The sequence below is a fragment of the Symphodus melops genome, assembly GCF_947650265.1.
Source record: "Symphodus melops genome assembly, chromosome: 18".
Taxonomy (NCBI): Eukaryota; Metazoa; Chordata; class Actinopteri; order Labriformes; family Labridae; genus Symphodus; species Symphodus melops.
Genome location: NC_136708.1, coordinates 2,243,178 through 2,251,227, shown reverse-complemented (window position 1 = coordinate 2,251,227; position 8,050 = coordinate 2,243,178). Strand labels below are relative to the sequence as shown.

The 8,050-nt window shown below is 45.4% G+C and overlaps 1 protein-coding gene across 1 annotated transcript in view; it reads left to right on the top strand.

Annotated features, from left to right (window-relative positions):
* The first annotated feature begins 7,305 nt into the window (after window positions 1-7,305).
* LOC306839678 (syntaxin-12-like) overlaps window positions 7,306-8,050 on the top strand; it is an 8,350-nt gene continuing 7,605 nt past the window's right edge. Inside the window, exon 1 of the mRNA XM_079368486.1 lies at window positions 7,306-7,414. The gene's annotated coding sequence lies outside the window, so the exon portion shown is untranslated. The remainder of the gene's footprint in view (window positions 7,415-8,050) is intronic.

The following is an 8,050-nucleotide window of genomic DNA, read 5'->3' as shown; positions in this document are numbered from 1 at the left end:
AGGAGAGAACGATGAAGGGGAAGAGGAGGGAGGGGAAAAAGGAGAAGGATGAGTATAAGTGAGAGGATGAAGAGGAGGTGGAGGAGGAAGAGGAGGAGGAGAGAACGATGAAGGGGAAGAGGAGGGAGGGGAAAAAGGAGAAGGATGAGTATAAGTGAGAGGATGAAGAGGAGGTGGAGGAGGAAGAGGAGGAGGAGAGAACGATGAAGGGGAAGAGGAGGGAGGGGAAAAAGGAGAAGGATGAGTATAAGTGAGAGGATGAAGAGGAGGTGGAGGAGGAAGAGGAGGAGGAGAGAACGATGAAGGGGAAGAGGAGGGAGGGGAAAAAGGAGAAGGATGAGTATAAGTGAGAGGATGAAGAGGAGGTGGAGGAGGAAGAGGAGGAGGAGAGAACGATGAAGGGGAAGAGGAGGGAGGGGAAAAAGGAGAAGGATGAGTACAAGTGAGAGGATGAAGAGGAGGTGGAGGAGGGAGGGGAAAAAGGAGAAGGATGAGTATAAGTGAGAGGATGAAGAGGAGGAGGAGGAGGAAGAGGAGGAGGAGAGAACGATGAAGGGGAAGAGGAGGGAGGGGAAAAAGGAGAAGGATGAGTATAAGTGAGAGGATGAAGAGGAGGTGGAGGAGGAAGAGGAGGAGGAGAGAACGATGAAGGGGAAGAGGAGGGAGGGGAAAAAGGAGAAGGATGAGTATAAGTGAGAGGATGAAGAGGAGGTGGAGGAGGAAGAGGAGGGAGGGGAAAAAGGAGAAGGATGAGTATAAGTGAGAGGATGAAGAGGAGGTGGAGGAGGAAGAGGAGGATCACATTCGGGGCCAACATGAGGATGAGCAGGAGATGGATGATACAGGAGGAGAACATGGAGGAGTAAAAAGTAGGAGGAAACACGTGAGAAGGAGAGGAAGTAGGAGGCTGCAAGAGGAGATAAGGGAGGACGATGAGGATAAGATACAGGAGGAGGAGGAAGAGGAGGAGAAGAAGGCAGGAGGTGTGTTAGGAGAATAAGGAGGACACAAGAGGAGAGTGAGGAACAGGGAGGAGGAAGATGACATCTAGGACCAGGAAGAGAAGAAGAGGAGAAGGAAGAGACGAGGAGGAGGAGGAGGAGAAGGACGAGGAGGAGGAGGAGGAGAAGGACGAGGAGGAGGACAGGAAGGAAGAGGAGAAGGACGAGGAGGAAGAGGAGAAGGACGAGGAGGAGGAGGAGGAGGAGGAGGAGGAGAAGGACAAGGAGGAGGACAGGAAGGAAGAGGAGAAGGAGGACAGGAAGGAAGAGGAGAAGGAGGACAGGAAGGAAGAGGAGAAGGACGAGGAGGAGGAGAAGAAGCAGGAGAATTTGGACAAAGACCAGGATGAGGAGGAGGAGAGGCAAAACAAGTACAAGGAGGTCAAGGAGGAGGTGAATGACCAAATCTTGGAAGAGGAGGAGGAGAAGGAAAGGAAGAAGGAGGCTGCAAGAGGAGGAGAAGGAGGAGAGCAGTTTGTTACAGTGACCGGACTGGAGAGGGATTTTCTGAAAGTCGTCCCACAGGTCCTCTGAGGAGGTGTATCATGTTGCCCTCGTGCCCACCCTGCTCTCTCTCTCTCTCTCTCTCTCTCACACACACACACACACACACACACACACACACACACAGTTACAGGAGAGGCCCTTGAACGCCGTCCAGCTTCAACATCGAATCGTCTGGAAATAATTAAAGAAGGAAAAAAGGTGGATGAGGTGGTGAGACCAATTTTCCCAAAGTCGGAGAGACCCGCCCTGACTCCACGCTCACTTCTCTACCCACAATCCCCCTGGAACCACATTCCTGTTCTCGTGGTTCTCCCTGGTGAATCACACATCGCTGAATCCAGGTCACTGAAGAGTTGTCCAGTCCTCAAAGATCTCAGAAAGGATCTCAGCAGAGTCGGATAAGTTTATCCTCCGCAGTGGTTGTTGACGACCATGATATCAGAAGCCCCGCCCCCTGGGTAGCCGATGGGATAGCGGTTAGTTATGTATGTACAGAGTCTATAGAAGCAGATTCCAGTCCAGCCCGCGGCTCCTTTCGCTCTCTACAAACTGAACAAAACAAACGTGTTTTAGACCTTTAATGCACTTTTTCACGACCCTCTGAAAAAACGCCATGTGACCCAGTTTGGGGTCCCACTCCACCTGTTGAGAACCACCAATTCATATTTGCATCGCAGAATAATCTCAGCCCTTACCTGTGATTTGATCTCTCCGTTTTTTATTGATTTTTTATTTGGCTTCTACAGCAACAGTTCTGGAGCTGAACCGTTTCGCGGGCTGAGTCCTTGTTTTATGAAGACGGGACCGAGGGAGTGAATGAAAGCTGTGGTCACTCAGATGTTACAAAACAAGACACTTTTAATGTCCAGAGAGGGAGCAGGGAGGAGCAGAATCCCCCCCCCCCCCCCCGTGGTCTCATCGTACACGACGTCAGGAAGGATACGATTTCATGGCGACTTCAAGGAACGCTTCTTCATCTGGATGGTGTTAGAGAGGGTTTCTGTTGATCCTGCACGGAGATCAAGACAAGACTCCAACATCCACGTGCTGCACAAACCAGACTCCACTGAAGGCTCAGACTGTGTCCAACACCCGCACGCTCTACAAAGGATCTAACAATAACAATGTGATCAAGTGATGGAGAGTCCTCAAGACTACACGTGTGGATTCAGGCCAGGAAAATAAGAAGGAATCAGAGAGCTGCTGTCGCTCTCTTCCTGTGTGATCATGAAGGAAACCTGCAGCAGCCAGTATGTCCTCCTTCTAACTTTAGATTCTGCTCCTGAATGCTCTGGATTTGATTGGACCAGAGAAGGTAGGCGGGGCTTTGAAGGCCGTTTTGGACGTCCCTGGGTTTGCCAGATATGAGAGCAGTTATCAGGTGAACAGGTGTTGCAGCGATGGAAGCGGGCAGTGGAACTGCTTCAGATAGAAGTGATTGTACCCGAGCTAAAAAGCCTCTGCATGTTTCTAATAAGCTCCAGCAGCAGAAAGCTGCTCAAACTAGGATCAATGTTGGAGATGCTTTTGAAACATGGAGAGAGGTTAGAACGCAGAAAGCTTTACAGACCCATGCAGAGCTGGCTAAACACTGAAGCTACAGTGTCCACCACATGCAGAGCTGGCTAAACACTGAAGCTACAGTGTCTCTACATGCAGAGCTGGCTAAACACTGAAGCTACAGTGTCTCTACATGCAGAGCTGGCTAAACACTGAAGCTACAGTGTCCACCACATGCAGAGCTGGCTAAACACTGAAGCTACAGCGTCCACCACATGCAGAGCTGTGTGAGAGGGGGGGGGGAGACAGCTCTCTGTGATGAGTAGAGTTTAGACTGCAGTACTCATTTTAAACACTAGGGGGCGGAGTTACAGACTGCTCCTTTAAGGTGAGCAGGGAGAAATGTGATGAGGGCAACTTTCAGGACTTTTCAGGATATTTGGACCAAACAAAACATAATCTAATGTGTTTGGATGTTGTGCACTCATCTTACTGTATGGTAGAAAACAAAGCACACACACACACACACACACACATGCTCCCTGTATTAAACACACACACTCCCTGCATCATGAAGCATGACCGCCATCTGTAACCCATTGCTCTTGTTCATTACAGGGGTGAACCTTGTGGAAAATACTTCCCAGCACACAGGAATGTAAACAGCAGACGGAGGAACTCCCCTCTGAGCACAGAGCGCATGTTGTGTTGGTTCTTATCAGTCAGGAGGCTTCATTACATCTCATCCAGGAAACAGCTCCCCCATTAAAGCCAGTCCCATGACACCAGCCGTTATAGGAACAGGCCAAGCATGGAGTTCGCACAGGAACATTTAAACACGTGTTTAAAATATACTGTAAGTGAGCTTTCTCTTCTTTCACTGCAATGTGTGACAGAGATTTCAAATGTTGAATTGACTGAGCTGTAGAGAGTCTCTCTTTCTGCAGCTTTGCTTTGTCCAACCTCTGAGTCTCACGTGTTTGTTTTTCTTACTAAAGGTGTTTGATGAGAACAACTGACCTTCTACAGCAGAGACGACTTACATCGGGGAGAAAACGAGCAGCAAATTCAGAAACAATATTCCTTCAAAGCAAATGAAAAAGTTGCAGCTGCAACTCGAATGTGCATCTCCAATGAATTTCTGAAGTTTAGAGTGATTCCACATTAGGGACCTTAATCACGAGTCTGGTTCTTCTGATCAGTGTGGATACAGAAGTACCGTGCTCAGCCTGAAGAGGTGGACTAAAGCACAAATCATGTGAACGGTCCGTGCTGTGATGTAGATCCAAACGGCTCCTGATGCTTAAAAGCCATCGTGTACGTGCAGCACGGGCCTGTTCCACCCTCCGAGCTGCACGACACGTGTGGAAACAGGAAGAGGGTCGTTGTTAGCGTCTCAGAAATAATAAAAACATCCACAGTTCGCAGGATGGACTTCTGCTTTTTCTCGGATTTGAAAACCGATTTTGTGCATACTGTCGCCTTCTGTATCCGACTGTGTGCAAGTGTACTCAGGCACGTAATGATGCTCATAATGTGAGCGCAGAGCAGTAGGGGAGTGGTGAACAATCGAGCTCAGATACAAAACGACTGTACCTCATGCAAAATGCACTTTGACAGTTCTGGGGACTTTTCTAAGAGGAGCTATCCACAGTAGGGACTTCCCCGAGGACTACACACCATGGGGACTGTTTTTTCTGTCTGTATTAGGCACCATGGTGATGAGAGAGTACCTCTGAAGAAGGACCTAAAAAGGTTCCTCTAAACTGGGAACTAAGAACTAAAGAAGTTCACAGTTCCTGCGGTGCAAAATGAAACTGTTCCTGGAACTATAAAAAAGTTCCTGCCATCTAAAAACGCCTATTTCGAAACTTCTGTTTTTGTTGCCATGGGATCAAAACGCATTGAAATTTTACTTAAAATATAAAAAGGTTCAGGATTCTGAACCTCGCTCTCATTGAAGATCAGGGACGATGACCTGCCCACAGATCTGTCCGTGCTGCATAGTTTCTGTGCTTTGAAAAGGCTGCAGGGAGTGAAAAAGGTAACATTACCACATGGACCCGTTTGTTGTTCTTCGGATGTCTGTGGCCAGTTTTAAAATGTTGTAAAACTCACTTAATGTCTGTTTTCCGGCGTTCTTTGTGCACGGGTTTAATATCCTGTATGCCCACTTGTTCGTCATTTATCATCTCTGCGTGCTCCTGCAGCTCAGTATGTCTTCACGCTGAAAGTGAGCAGGTGGGAAAACCGTTCGGAGTGCCAGCAAACGAAGTCTAATGCATGGAAAGAAATACATTAAGAGCCTGCGGTGGGGGTTTGAATGTGTGATCAGCCTCTCTGGGCTGTTATGCAACACGAGAGCTGAGCCTGCTGTGTTTGATGTCATATGTTTCTAAAGTGGAATATAAGTTCCATGTGCTGCAATAAAAACGTCGCGAGAAACATTTTTGAATAACAGGCCGAAGTATACTGCAGCCCGATCACGAACACTGACGTCCTTGTTGCTGTTTGAAACTTATTTGTGTTTTTATGTTGCAGCAGTGTTTCCCTGCGAGCTGCACGCAGCTGGATTTAATCCAGGTCTGTGCATTAATAGAGGCTATGTTGGGAGAGAAGCCCTCCATCCCTCTGCTCTGAGTCAAACATTCATATTTGTAAGTCAAGCAGGCAGCGAGCAGGGAAACAAAACAGAACTCCCAGGTTGTTGAACTGTGTGTACAGCAGCGTTCCTCCTTCTCACGCACCTTTGTGCTCCTGAAACACAGACGACGGGATTGAATCTGGCAGCACAGATTAGCTGTCTGTCACGGCGGTCAGAATGATTAAAGACTGACTCATGTCATGAAATAAGAACAAATCCAGCATGTCTTTAAAAGTCTTAAATAACTAGAGATATTATAGCGCTGTAGAGAAGTTGAGCGTTGACCCTGTTTTTAATTAACTGCTTTTATTTGAAGAAGTCACCAACGACCGCAGTTTATAAGTCTAATAAAAACTCAAACGCCTCAAATCTTTTTTTGGTCCAACTACACTACTGCTCCACCCTGACAAGCATTAGCATATTAGCACAAAGAAAATCTAAATTTAATTAAAACTAAAGTCAGACTGATTTACAAAATCAAAATTAAACTATACCATTTAAAACTAATTCAAACTAAACAGATATTTAAAATAAAACAATCAAAACAATATAAAGAAAAGTTAATGAAAAAACTACTTCATAATGAGTTTCTATTAGTCTAGCTTTTAACTGAATCTTATTTTACCTCAATTAGTTTTATTACAGTTTTAACCTCCACTATCTTTATATTCTAACCTCTCCTTTTTCTGGGAGCTCCTGAGCTCTCTTAGGTTCCTTGGGACTGTTGCCCCCCACCCACCCCCCACCCCCCCAAAACCTATCCCATCCTACTCTTCTTTCTGCATCTTTTCCCATCTCCCCCATCCCATTTTCAAGCCCAGCACAGTTTAGCAGATGGCTGTTCCGTCATGATCTGGGTCTGCTGAAGATTTCTGCCTGTTAAAAGGAAGTTTTTTCTTGCCACGCTATGACGGATTAAGCTGGGCTCTTGTAATATAGCCATCAGTAAGGTCCTTTACCTGCTTTTTGTAAACATAACAATGAGCATGGTCTTGTTACCTGCTCTTTCATTAATGTTAACAGACAAACAGTAAGGTACCTGCTTTTGTAAAGTGTCTCGAGATAACACCTGTTATGAATTGACGCTATATAAATAAAGATTGATTGATTGATTGATTGATTGAAGAATGAATGAAAGTGTTTCCCCGGTGCATCAGTACCTTTTTTAATCTCATTATTTCATTGAGGGGTGGGGTGGGAGGTTGTGTTGTTGCTGTTTTATTTACTATGATGTAAAGAATTTTGTGATGCAACTTTGTATGAAAAGTGCTGTACAAATAAAGTTTGATTGATTGATATTACTCTTCATGACATGAAGTATAGCTGCATGACTGAGATGTTCAGGAGATCCTTTGTCCCCACAGACATGAGACCTCTGGAAACACAGGACAATGGTAGCAGCTCATGACTGCAGCTGTAGGTGGAACCATGTCTGCATTGTCTTGTTTCTCTCCCCCTAACACCCTGGGGATTTGTGCCATAATAACACGCACTTAACAATCTGCTAATAGCGATGTAGTTTTTAAATATATATTTATTTTTTTATCACTGTTTGTTTTATTGTTCAAACTTGTAAGCCATGGGACACTTTCATATAAACAAAGTCTGTATTGAGCAAAAAATCTTTGTAAATAAAGTTATTGAAAAAAACAAACCCCAACAAGCCCTCAGCGTGTGACCGTTACGTCAATACGTCATCACGGATCAGGAAGAACAGGAGTGTCTTGAGGAGAGAACGTTTTTATTTTAAACAAAGACGCAGGTATGACACCGTTGTTTTACAGTGAATGGTTCTCGTGTGTCAACGGAACATTTCTCTCTCTCAGACCGAATCCGTGAATCTCACGGTCAGCTGTTTAACCACCAACAGACGAGTTAGCTTCAGTTAGCTCCCAAGCTAACAGCTGGTCCGGTAACTTTTACCGGATAAACACCGGAGGATAGAAAACAACGGAGCTCCGTGATGTGACATCAAGACTAGGCACATGCTGTCAAACAATGTCGACATAATCTTTCCAGTGTGGTTTAAAGAAATGTCTTGTTTTCGTTCTTTTAATTTCGATCAGCTTGAACGGTTTTTGCAAGCTAACGTGTTAGCATGCTAGCACTTGTTATTTACGTTTAATCTCTTCGGTCTGTTGAAATATTCACTAACACAAAGGGCTGAAATATACCACCAGACTCACATAATATGTGTAAACAGGATTTATACATATTACTGAGAAACGGTGTCCGAACAGGTGTTACGGTTAAACGGGTTACCGTGTTATCTGACGACTTCCGGTCCGTTAAAGTTCAACGGAAAGTACCGAAACATGTGAGAAAGCACGATATGGGTTTTACTGAGTTGATAGTGACAAAATTACCAACATATTTACATCACTGCATTTAAAAAAAG